Source organism: Petaurus breviceps, unplaced genomic scaffold (genome assembly GCF_028583685.1).
Source record: "Petaurus breviceps papuanus isolate PSGF00001 unplaced genomic scaffold, PetGlider_PUasm1.0 90451, whole genome shotgun sequence".
Taxonomy (NCBI): Eukaryota; Metazoa; Chordata; class Mammalia; order Diprotodontia; family Petauridae; genus Petaurus; species Petaurus breviceps.
In genome coordinates, this window is record NW_027187258.1 from 2,414,981 (window position 1) to 2,425,171 (window position 10,191).

Genomic DNA, 10,191 nt, shown 5'->3' on the forward strand with positions numbered 1-10,191 from the left:
CCTTTTAGTGACCCTGGGTGCTATCACTGAGAAGGTCAGCTCAGCCTCAAAGTCACCTGTAATTGTATGGAGCTGTATAGATCTTGGGGAAGGTGGAGATCACTGGACAGGAAGATTTCTTAATTTTCTAGCAACACTGAAAGTTTTTTATTTATTAGGGAGCCTTCTCCCCAAGATGGCAAAATAAGGCTTGAGGATTGTCTAAGTCCCTGGGGAGAGAAGGAAAAAGAATTGTTTTGAATACTTTTTAAGCTAGGGTATGAGTCCTTTGCATTTTCTGTTGGCTTAAGCAAGGCCTCTCTCATATTCAGGGTTTCATTAGCCTTCATACTTGTCCAGGAATTCAGGAAACGTGTCTCTTTTCTATAAGGACCTGGACATAAGCAGAAATGACAATACTCCCAAGGTAGACCTCAGCTGCTATCATGAGTGAAAGAGAAACTGCCCCATTCATCTGCAGCCCTATGTCATAGGTTACAGAAATGGGTTAGCCCTATGATCTGGGAGCTCATACTCTACAACAGACTCAAATTCCTCGCTGTACAAGCCATAACCTGAGGAACTAGAGGGCAATGGAAAGATACCGGAGGGGGTGAAATAGAGGGACTTAGGGGATTGAGCCAGTTATTCAACAAGCATTTATTTTTAATAGATTTTTATTTTATATCTTTTGATTTTATATAACCCAAATTTCCTTTTGGATTCCCTTCTCGCACCCCACCCCAAGCCAACCCTTGTAATAAAGAATTTTTTTAATCATTCAACAAGTATTTACTATGTGCCAGGCATTGTGCTAAGTGCTGAGGGGTACAAAGAGAGGCAAAAACATGGTCCATCCTTGTCCTCAAGTAGCTGCCATTCTAATGGGGGAGACAACAGGCAAACACATGATACACAGAGTACAAACAAAAGGTCATCTCAGGGCAAAGGTGCCAGCAGGCCAAAGTGGGGGTAGGAAAGGTCTGTACAGATGATGGGATTTGAACTGAGTCTTGAAAGAAGCTGATGTGACAACATCATGAGTCCAGGTCTGGGGGACCTCCAACATAAAGGTGTAGAGTCAGTAGATGAGTGTTGTGTCCATGAACCTCAGAGAACCTGTAGGGAAGAAAGTATAAGGCAGCTGGGAAGGGGACAGGTTGGGAGGGGCTTGAAAATGCAAAGCAAAGGTGCTTCTATTTGATCCTGGATGTAATAGGGAGCCACTGGTATTTATTGAGTTGGGGGGGGGGTGTTGAGGGTGAAACACAGAAAAATTAAGAACAGTAGAGGGCTTGGGGGAAAACCAAGTTTTATTTTTTCCATGTTGAATTAGAGATGTCCAAGAGGCAGTGATAGAGTGAGAGGACAAGAAAAGGAGGGGCCAAGTTAGAAGATTTTTTCCAAAGTGCTTAGCCAAGAAAGTTAGGATGAGCTAGGCAGACACATTCTATCGGGTGAGGATACTTACGGATGGAGAAGACATGAGCATGTTTGTAGACAGGGGATGAAAGTAGTGAGAGAGAGGGCATGATGGGAAGAAAGATCAATTGGAGAAGACAGCAAGGAATATGGTCCCTTTTGCATGTTTTCCTTGGAAAAGAGAAGGGTCACCTCTTCATGTGAGACAGGGGTCAATGAGGAGATAGTGGAAAAAATCATTTGAGTAATGTATGATGAAGGAGAGGGGAGAAGAGGGAGCTCTTGGGAAAGTTTCAATGCTTCAGTGAACTATGCAGCTAAGTTCTCAGCCAACAGGGTGGGGGTGCTCATGGGAGCTTTAAAGAGAGGCAAAAACATTAGAGTGGGCCATAGAAAAAGACTACCTTGCTTCAGTGAGGACCCAGCTGAGATTAGGCAACATAAACTTATTGTGGACCCAGTTGGCAAGGTTTTGTGATTGTGTACCACATGAAGCAGAATGAAGACAGTGGATGATGAAAAAGGTTTGGGTTTAGCAATGGCAATAGGACAAAGGGGTATGGAACTCAAGAGTAAATAAAAGTTTAGAGTTGAACTGGTTCTCCAAGGGATTGAGAGGGAGAACGGTGGAGAAGAAAGGGAGAAAGAAAGGGAGGGAGGAAGGAAGGAAGGAAGGAAGGAAGGAAGGAAGGAAGGAAGGAAGGAAGGAAGGAAGGAAGGAAGGAAGGAAGGAAGGAAGGAAAGAAGGAAGGGAAGGAGGGAGGGAGGGAGGAAGGAAGGAAGGAAGAAAAGAAGGAAGGAAGGAAGGAAGGGAGGGAGGGAGGGAGGGAGGAAGGAAGGAAGGGAGGGAGGGAGGATGGATTTAAGTGCTTACCATGTGCCAGGCACTGTACTAAGCACTAGAAATACAAATACAAGTAAAAAGAAAAACAGTCCCTGCCCTCAAGAAGCTTACATTCTAGTGGGGGAAGATAGCAGGAAGCCAGCAATAGGACCTGGTTCTAGGAGGAACTCACCAATGGAAGAAGAGAGGAAGGCCTTACAGGAGGATTTTTTTTATGTTGAAAAGGACCTCCCTCAAAGCCCATCCTGAACACAGTTGGTGATGTTGCAGCCTTTGAGGGCCAGAAGGCTAACTTTCCTATAGGCAGGAGCAGGTGGAGGTGTGGCTGGAAGTATCTCGTCAGGAAACAGAAGGTATCAGTCCAAGGCGGTGGGTCAGGTTGGCCTCTGGAAATTGGAGAAGGTTCAGAGTGAAAATGGAGGCCAGGAGGAGGATGAAGGGTTGAATAGAAGGAAAGAAAGGGAAGGGAAGGGTGAGCAGGAGACAGTGAAGCTCAGGAAGGGGAGAGGAGGAGAAGAAGACTATGAGAGAGAGGTATAGAAGGCAGGGAAGAGGAGAAGAGACAGGGAAGAGAGAGAATGTTAATAGGACCATAGATTTAGAGCTGGGGGGAAGGGCAGAGGCATGGAAAAGAGGTCTCCTGGACCTCCCCTTAACTTGTCCTTCATCATGTGCTGCCAGTGTTTGCTTATTGGCTTCCCTGCCTTCACCCGCTGGCTCAGCCCTTCCCTCCTCTACAGGGCCTGGATTTGGGTACCCAGATCTCCTCTCTGCTTCTGTCTGCAGCTGAGGAGCAGAGAGAGATTCCCTGTAGTTGTCTTCTGCATACACACATCTGTTCATGACCTTCTGTGGGCTCCAAAGCTCCAGCTCTCCTCATCTTAAAAGAGCCTGGCCCAGGATGTCATCAGTAGGGAGGAGTGCCCTATGCCAGTGGCCATCTGCCCTATGTTTTAGTCACTGACATGGCCCCTAAGAGTGCTCTCCCCGCCTCTACTCTCCCAAGCAGCTGGGGCCTGGACCTTCATGGTCCCCCTCCCCACCTCTGCTCCCCTAGCTTTCAGCTCCAAAACTTGTCCCCCCACTGCACTGGACCCTCCGGGAGCCCTTCTCTATCCGCCTTCTCTCCAGTGAGCTGGCCCCTCTGGGCCTGGCCTGCCTGAGGAGGCCTGTGCTTCCCCACTGGGCTTGGCGGCCTAGGCTTCCCCTCCCTCCCAAATCCCAGGCCCCAGCCTTGGCTCCCCCATTCTGGGCCTCTCCTCTTGCAGCTGTTGTGCTCTGAATAAATTACCACATGGATTAAAGGAGAGCTCCAGTCGGATGAGCTTTCCCTGGGCAGGATTGCAGTTTCGTTTTCTCCTCCAGTGTTGGAGTCCTTGCCCAGAGCTGCTGTTGGCCACCCGCCGGGGTCAAGAGCCCTCTCCTTCTTAGCCTGGCTTGGAGCATTCCACTGGGGCTTTCTGTCTATAACACAGCCTTTCTTGCCAGTAGAAGGAACGTGCGAAACTCAGAGGGCACAGAAGAGGCAGCCAAATGGGGCAAGGAGTCGTTGGCTTGGCTTGGCTTGGCCTGGCAGGAGTGAGCAGTTCAGGCAGGGCAGCCCAAGCCCAGAGCCGGGAAGTGACTGCTGAGAGCCGGCTGCTGGGAGCTGGGAGGCCAGAGTCAAGCCCTGCCTCCAGCCTCCCCTTCGCTGCACCCCTCTGGGCTGGAGAGCTCCACTAAGCCTCAGCTCCAACCCCCCTTCCCCAAAGCTCTGCTCAGGGCTTGGGTCCCCATTTCCTGGGAAGGGACATGGTAACCTCAAGACCCAGCTCCACTCTACTTCTAAGAGAAATTTCCATCCTCAGCCTACTCCCCTGTCCGGTGCCCCCTTCTCCTGGGCCTCTCCATAGGACTCCACAGGCTTTTCCCATCCCTGCCCCATCTGCCCCTTTTCATGTTCCCTTTTCTAGTGTTCTTCCCCAGCTGACATCTTTTCCTTTCCCAGGTCCCCTATTCACTCCCCTCCCTCAAGGAAAATCCATGTCCTGTTCTGCTTTGAGTTTCTCAAGAAGCACGGCCAGGGCCAGTTACCCTGGCTCAGCTTCTTGAAGCTTAGAGGATTGGGCCTGTCTAAAGGGAAAGACCATAGAAAGAGTCTGGAAGAGGCAGGGACTGGACCCTTCAGCCTCTGGCTCTTTCCAGTACATCAGGGCTTCTTGGCCTCCAAGGGCTCCAGGGGCAGATGTCGGGAAGTTCAAGAACTTTGATGGGAAAATGACATCTTTATTTTCACTAACCTCTTAGAGAAATTGACCGCTTCCTTCAAGGATGAATTTCCAACAACATAAACCTTGTTCAGAGGAAGGATCCATACCTGCCAAAGGAAGCCAGGATGCCCAAAGGGCAAAGCCTGGCATGATCCCTTGGGAAATGGCAGAGATCCTTTGGAGATAGTGCCAGCTGTTGGGGGTGGGAGGGATCTAGGCAGGTGCAAGAGGAAGCTTTGTTCACCCAGCCTCACCACTACCAGGCTGACTTTGCAGGGGAAGGAGCTGCTACTATTTCTGGCTGAGTGACTGGGCAATGGCAGCACCACTCTGAGTCTCACTTTGTTCCTCTGGGAAAGGGGGGATGTTAATACCTATTGTGAGGAGGCACTGAAGACACATGAGCTTGGGCACTCTGGGGAATAATGTCAGAAGTCAAGAAGCATTATTCTAGTATCTCCAGGGCTGGGTGAGAATGTGAAGAATGCTCACACTTAGGATGGCTCCCAGTCATCCTCCTTCGGTGGGGAGGAGCTAGGGTGAGTCCCAAAAGTCTGAATCCAGTGAAACTGGGCACTGCTGCCTCCCAGTCAGGGGAAAAACAAGAGAATAGAGAAAGAGCCTGGGGAGCAGAACACAGGAAAGGGGTCGTGGGCTAAGCCTAAATCCCAGCAGAGTCTGTCAGCCTCTTCCCTCCCCTCCCTGCCACCCAGCAGAGCCACCCAGTATCAGGCCCTGAGGCACCAGGGCCCCTCTGGAAACCCTGACTGGAGCAGGGCTGGGAGGTTTAGGAGAAGCAGAAAAAAGGAAGATAAAGCCCTGGGCACCAGCTCCAACAGCTGAGCTGGGAGTGGGCTCATCCTTCCTTCAATGGGGGATGGGCAACAGCATGCTAGACCGGTGACAGGCTCAAGCAGCCTCAAGGAACAAAATTGTGAGAGGGGCTGCTTCAGTCCCCTGAGCTGGAGTCATCTGATGCACTCCCTTCCAGAAGGCGTTCTGGTCAATGCCACAAACATTTAGCAAATGCTCACCATGGAGAGAACTGTGCTCCATACTGGGGAAGATACAGAATGAGGGAGCCTTCAAGCTCCAAGTATCAAATCCTCTCCCAACACCTGCCCCCTCCCTTCTCTATCCCCCACCCTTACCCCCAGTTGTTCAGGCCTCCAGAATTAGGCTGGTTATGTCTTTTCCTCAGGGTTCTAGGAGCTGGGGGGGGGGGAATTTCATTTGGGTTGTGGATTGAAACCTAACTTACAGAATATTCCCCCCCCCCCCCATAGCCACTAGTGGTTAGGGGTCCAGTTCTATTTCACTGATCATTAATCAGCTTTAACAAAGGGATATTTAGTGAAAAGGGCCAGTAATCCCAGAAGTACAAACATTACTCCAAATTCACATCTGAATTTGCTTTTGCTAGTAGATATGTTGCTCTAACTGTCTCTGGGTTGCCTTTGGTCTCTGCTGAGTCAAAGGGGCTGCTGCTAGGGACTTTGCTTCTCACCATCCGGCTTCTGACAAATCTCTGGCTCCCACACCTCCGAGGCTTTACCATTCTGACCTTTCCAAGCCACCTTCAATACTCCTTCACCTAAAAGCAGGAAGAAGAGACACAAGGGACAGCCGCAGGAGCAATGCTACAGGGTCCTGAGGGGGAGGGAGGGAGGAGAGAAAGGCCTGAGGCCTCCTCACTGCAGCACAGCCAGCTAAGAAGGACCAATGTCTCTTTGACCACTTGGTGTTTTTTTTAATCCCCCCATCCCCCCCCCCGCCCCCAGATCTCCATTGGCCTATGTGGCCAACACACAATCTGTCTCTTCATCTTGTAGTTACACATGCTCACGCTCCAAGTTGGGGAGCAAGGATCTTCCATCATACATCATCATGCCTTTCCAAAAGCTGGTTCCCAACTAGCTGAAAAGCTGAAAGCCCTGCTTACCAGAAACTTGTAGCCGGAAGGGACCTCTCAGGTCATCTAGTCCAATGTCTTCATTTTAAAGAACAGGAAACTGAGGCCAAGAGAGACTTGTCCAGTTGTTAAACTGTAACCTTGCCCCCAGGTCCTTGGTCTCCATATCTAGCCCCCCCATTGAATCATGCTCTCAGAGGCTGCAGATTGTGAATGACCTTGAATCCCAGATGAGGTAGTTTGCATTTCACTCAGCAGGCCTTAGGGAACCAGTAAGGCTTTTTGAGCAGGGGTGTAACCTGAAGGTCCCTAATAATATCAGCCTGAAGATGGCCCAGATCCACTGGCCGCTAACCTGCTCCCCCACCCCTGAGACAGAAGGAAGTGCTGCAAGCAGGCATCCAGTCAAGAGGTAAGGAGAAAATGGGGGGGAAAGTGGAACAGGGTAATGATGAGAAAGAAAAGAGTGCTTGAGGCAGATGAAGCAAGCAGGATATGAGATAGGAGATAAGACCCGGATGTGACCTGCCAGAAAAGTGACAATGACCCTCCCCCCCTTTCTGAAAGATTGCTCCTGCCTAGTAGTTGAGTGGGGAAATGATGCCCTAAGGGTTCAGTTGCCTTCCCAGTACTTTGTGAACCCCTAAAGGCGCCCTGAAGTCCTTTCCCCCCTTATCTTGAACCTTTATCAAAAGAATTGCTTTTGTGTCCCTTATCTTGTGTTCCCTGGGTCCCTTAGTTTTTAACCTGTGTTCCTCCTGCCCTGTTCTTAAATCCTTAAACCATAAAGAATTCACTGTCTCCCTCATCCTGTCATTTGGGTCTGTCTTTAATCTTTAAGCTCCATAAAAACCTAGAAAAGGACATCAGTATTCTGAAAGCTCTGTCTAAGTGTAACTCCCCCAAATATCGGGGTCTCACTTAGCTTTGTCACTAAGCAGGCCTGTGGTGCTTTCCTGAGTAAAATAGAAAAGCTCCTATTGGCTAAAAGACAAGGTCTAAGGGAATTCATTCACAGCTGAACCAGCTCTCCCAACGCTAAACCTCGTCAGTAGGAAGCAGAGAGAGCAGGACAGTAGACTTCCAACTGAGCTCACAGGCATTTAGAAATTAGAAATTTGGTCCTTAAGAGATCCTGGTAAGGCCAAAGAAGAATTAGAAGCAGGAGGGGGAGGAAGGGCTGAGGCCCCTTGTGGGGGCCTCAGGAGTGGTCAGGGAGAGGTTGCCTGCCCTTGTGGGCACCCCAGCTTTAGGCTCCCTGGGCAATTCTCAACATCCCCAATTGGCTCCCAGAGCCAGGAATGCTAGGAGAATGGAAGCTGGATGGGAAACTGGGAGACAAGCAGCAAAATGGAACTCCCCATGTTTCACTAGAGAGGGATGTCAGAAATGGTCCCTCTGGGAGTCTGACAAATGGGAGGTGACACAGAATGGCAAGGCAGGGATTGGGTTTTTGATGCTTTGGGATTAGCAATAATCTCTGGGATTTTAGAGGACTTTATCGGTGACAAAAGTATTTAGCCTGTGAAGTAGGTGAGGCAGGGATTCCCAAAGGAGGAAGCAGGCTCAGAGAGGGCATAGGATTGATACTAGGTTACATGGTTTCTAAGTATTTCAGACAGGATTCAAACGCAGGTCTTCAGACTCCAGGTCCAGTGGTGTTTCTCCCATACCATGTCACTCATCCCCCCTTCATTTGAATTCACTTAACCTGTTTGCCTCTGTTTCTTCATTTGTAAAATGGGCATAATTCATCTATTTCTCAGAGTTGTTGTAAAGGTCAACATAAAGTGCTTTGCAAACCTCAAAGGCCTCTAGCAACACTAGCTATGCTGACTATTGGGGTGACTTAGAAGATGAGTGTGGACTGGATGGCCTGTGGAGGGTCCTCCCAACCAGGGGACTGATCCTCTGATGTTTAAGGAGTGTGGTGGGCCCTAAGGCAGACTGAGTCTGCACCTGTTGTCTATAGTCCTGGCATGGAGGCTTCTCTGCCTTCAGGAGACTCCGTGAGTAGGGAGGGAGAGGTCACTTCTAGCTTTCTGAGAGTGAAGGATGACTAGACGTCCCCCAGGACCTGGAGCCCCATCAGACAACGCCTAACCTTCCATGATCTCCCAGTCCCAGAGAAGATGGATAGCCTAGACTAGAGAGTTAATTCCCATCCCCATGCCCCCCTCCAGCTCCATGGCTCCAAATTGAGCTGTAGATTGGAGCTCCGGAAATGGAAGGGACCTAAAAGGCCATCTCGTCCACACCTTTCATTTTCTCTCCAATCCTATGGGAGGCTGGTAATTAACATTCGGCACACCTTGGGAAAATGTATGGCAGTACACACTTGTAAGTTCACTATGCATTCTTGATTCTTAAGCCTTGACCGCCAACAGGACAAGCCATCAAGCCTGCTTTCAATCTAACCTGAATTCTGATTCATAACTAGCCAATGAGAGCTGGCTCCAGCACACCACTTTTCATCCCTCTCCGTCACACCTTTCACAGGCCATCTCACCTCGACTTCATCCCCTGACAGTCCCAGTGCCCCCCTCTTTAGAGTTTACAAAGCACTTTCCCAACAAGTCTAAGAAGGAGGCAGATGAGGCAACAGCATGAGCTATAGGCAGGAGGAAGCCAGAGTCCTTTAGGACCTAGGCCTATGCCCAGGCCCTCTTGAGTCAGGTACAAAACTCTATTCATAAACCCCTCCCCCCACCTTCCTCCAGCCTGCTGTGGACCTTTGTCTTCTGGGAGCAGGATGAAGCCCAGTGTCCCATACAGTTCTTCTATTCACTCAGGAGGTGGAGAGAGCTACCTAGGAGGTCTGGGGAAGTGGGGCAAGATGTGGGGCAACACAAGCCCCACTGGGAAGACATCAGTCAGTGAGCTGGAGTGGGCCCATTGTAGACTGAAGGATGAGTAACTAAGTCAGCAAGTCAGCAAGGAGAGGGGCCCAAAGAGGGTGGCGCTCTCTGGCTTCTTGCCTCCTGACTCCCCTGAACTGTCTCCCACACTCCTTGCCTTCGAGGCCTGGTCCCCTTCCCTTGCTGTCTTGCCTTCTCTCCACTTTCCCTAACCTGTCCTGTCTCCCCCTCCCCCACAGACCTGGCTTCACCAGACCTAGAAATGATTGCCCCAGGAGCCCCCTAACTTCATCAGAACAGGCCAATTATCTCCAATTTATGGGGCTCAACTGGAAGTTCAGAAAGGAGCAATATGCACAATTAAGGGACTGGAGGGCAGGTTCAGTGGAGGTGAGGGGTGGAGCCTGGGCCAGGCTGAGGATGGCAGGAGCCAGCTCAGGATTGGGAGAGCCAAGGGTCCCACCTCGAAAATCAGCAAACACCAAAAACTAGGGCTGGAAGGATTGTGTATTTGATTGTTTTGACTTCAGAAAGTGATGGAGAAAATGAGAAAAGGGGCACATTAAACTTGAAAGTGTATTTTGTGTATATTTTCCTACTCCCCTCACCTCCCTCCCCAAGCTGGTTGTTAAACATCTACCAGTGCCCTGCTGGAGACAGAGAGAGTCTGACATCTAGGGAGCAGTGTGATGGTGGGGAATACCTGGAAGTTAGGGAGGGAAGGCAAGAAAGAAGGGGGGAGGCAGTGAGGGAGGGAGGGAGGAAGGGAGAGAGGAGGAAGAGAGGGAGGGAGGGAGAGGGGGTGGGTGGGAGGGAGAGAGGGAAGGAGGAAGAGAGAGAAGGAGGAAGGAAGGAGGGAAAGAAAGAAAAAGAAAGAAAGAAAGAAAGAAAGAAAGAAAGAAAGAAAGAAAGAAAGAAAGAAAGAAA

General features: G+C 50.0%; 1 long non-coding RNA gene across 2 annotated transcripts in view; it reads right to left on the minus strand.

Annotated features, from left to right (window-relative positions):
• Positions 1 to 657: 657 nt before the first annotated feature.
• Positions 658 to 10,191, minus strand: part of LOC138141645 (uncharacterized) — a 12,887-nt gene continuing 3,353 nt past the window's right edge. The window contains exons 1-3 of one of the 2 annotated variants that reach the window (XR_011163226.1): positions 3,537 to 3,762; positions 2,418 to 2,631; positions 658 to 1,098 (exon numbers count right to left, since the gene is read on the minus strand). This is a non-coding gene — a long non-coding RNA (uncharacterized lncRNA). Of the gene's footprint in view, positions 1,099 to 2,417; positions 2,632 to 3,536; positions 3,763 to 10,191 lie in introns of those variants that run through there. The other variant, XR_011163227.1, reaches the window with a different exon arrangement.